Consider the following 2,500-nt stretch of genomic DNA (forward strand, 5'->3'; position numbering starts at 1 on the left):
AATCTGACAATAGACTAAATATAAAAGCTTCGTGCGGAGAGGAACATGTATTAATGTGCCTTGTAGAAGTGAGCAATACGGCGACGACTTTACTTATAAAAACAACATAAATACAGGAAATGTAACGTTAATTCGTCGTGCAAACCATATTTCATGTCCTAAGGATGAGTCATAAACAATACGAACATCCCGCAGCCCGCCAAGGTTAACCGAAAACCTAACCGCTTCTCCAAGCAAGTTTCCTGTCGCAAGGCTGCATTAAGAGATTACCTGCGCGTGTCCTACTGGTGGTGACGCAATGCTTATCTTCCTCCCCCCTCGTCTATCTCTCTTCTCTTCTCTTCTCTTTCTCTTTCTCTTTCTCTTTCTCTTTCTCTTTCTCTTCTCCCTTCCCTCCTTCTCTTCCTCTTCTCTTCTCTCTCCCTCTCCCTCTCCCTCTCCCTCTCCCTCTCCCTCTCCCTCTCCCTCCAAGCGATAGCCTCACATCCATACAAGGACGTATCATAGATGCCACTTGATTTCGCTGTATTCTGATAACGGCAATCACCCTCGCTTCCTGCAAGGCGACACCCAGCCGAAATGGGATCAACTCGACTGAGACTTAAAAAAAGGAAGGTCCGGGAAATGTACGATGTTTTGGGCCTAACATAGGATTCGGACAAAGGTAAAGTTTCTCCTTGCGGTTAAGACGGAGAGGTCGGCGCCGTGTCCGTTTCGGTTTTCACTGGCGTTCCCGACGAGGATATTTGTGTAGATGAATCGACGGTCGTATTGAATTTCTGCCATAGGCCAGTTTTCACTTTTTACCCACCCCCCCTCCCAACTTCCTGAGCAGGCACGATGAAGTCAGATTTAGCGGATTTCTCTTCGATTAGTGCGCTTTTTCCAGCAACCGCAACCCAGTGGCTTTGTATTTGTGGCCGAAGAGTGGAGGTTCGATGATTGTTCTATTTATATTTTGAGTTTGTTAAATTGCGTTACACTCTGTCACGGCGCGTTTGGCGTTGCGCGCGGAACTGCATCATTGTTGCGCGACACCGATCCAATAACGAAAATCGAATCACCGACGCTAACTCTCTCCGCAACCTGAATGTTTTTGTTTCTTGTCGCGGCACCGGAGAAGAGTTAAAGTGAAAGCCGCGATGTTGCTGGGATGAGAAGGTCAGACAAGATGTAAGGTTGGGGAGAAGTAGTGGCAGTGTGGGGGAATGGGCGAAGCAAGGTCACCCCCCCTTCATTAGCTGACCCTACAAATGTCAGAGGTGCGGTTCTCACGCCTCGCCCGCGTCGGAGGGGCGAGCCGACCGCCGAGGACGCGACCGAACTACTTTTTTCGCCGCGGTATCTTTGTCTCGGCTGTTTATAATGCCGCTCTGCCGCTCTTCTGACCTCGCCGATGCCACTGTGCCACACCGGCGAAGATGGACGCTGGATGAGCCGATGAAAGTGCCCAAGGCCTTGAGATGCTTTTACCGCAGGAACGGCGATCTCGAACGAATCCATTTGCATTCACTCGTTTACGTAGATTTATGCCTGACAGATATTAGCTTTTTGCCCATGCTTTTATGTTGGCACTTGTTTTGTTAGTTTAGGCGTGGGTTAAGAGCGTGCATTAACCACACGAAGACCTTCCCGAGATTGCTCCTAATGCGTTCGAAACCGGTCTTGATGACCTCGTTCTCGTGGAGACGACGCGAGGCCCACTCCGGCGGCTTTGGGAGATGCGGCCCCTTGGTCGTTCGGCAGCGGGAAGAAAGTGCAAGGGAGCGCTTTGGTGGAGGAGGGGCGCGGGGAAAGTAGGAGGAGAGAGTTAGCAGGGAAAGGAGAAGGCGAGTCGACGAGTCAGAAAGGAAGGCAAGGGTGGAAGGCTGTTTGTTTTTGAAAGTCGTAAGATAAATATTCGGAATTTGCTCAAATGACTCTCAGGGTAAAATATCTTCCTTTGTACGTGTTATCGCGTCACACTGCTAGAGGCATCAACATACCTCCCAGCGCTGGTATCGCGCGCTGCCAGAGCCTCTGATTACAAGTGCAGCTGCGAGGTCTTGTGTTCACGTCCGCCGCCACCTTTTCTGAGGCGGAGAATGGGTGTCGTCTTGGGCTTCGGTATTCGCTGGGCTGTGGCCTGTTTCGCGGCCTCTCTTGCTAAAATACCTTATTTCTGTTTATATTTATCTCTCTATCACTAAATATCTTGTATATAGGTAAATAGATATCTAAACACATACGCGCACACATACATATACATATATACTTCTATGATGTGTGAGTGTGTACGTGGTTACACAAGTGAGGAAATTCAATTTGTAAGTCATTTGGCTCACACTACTAGACCTAAGGTTGGTCACACGCCGTTCGTGTTCCATTGTCGCCCTCGTATTGCGTACAAAACACCACGAGGGATTACGTAGATTTTTTGTTTATTTGTTTGAGTGGGTGGACGAGTGGGTGGGTGGTTTTCTGTTTATGCGGCGGTAATTGCATCTGATACACGCCCATT

Source organism: Penaeus chinensis, chromosome 18, assembly GCF_019202785.1.
Source record: "Penaeus chinensis breed Huanghai No. 1 chromosome 18, ASM1920278v2, whole genome shotgun sequence".
NCBI classification, from domain to species: domain Eukaryota; kingdom Metazoa; phylum Arthropoda; class Malacostraca; order Decapoda; family Penaeidae; genus Penaeus; species Penaeus chinensis.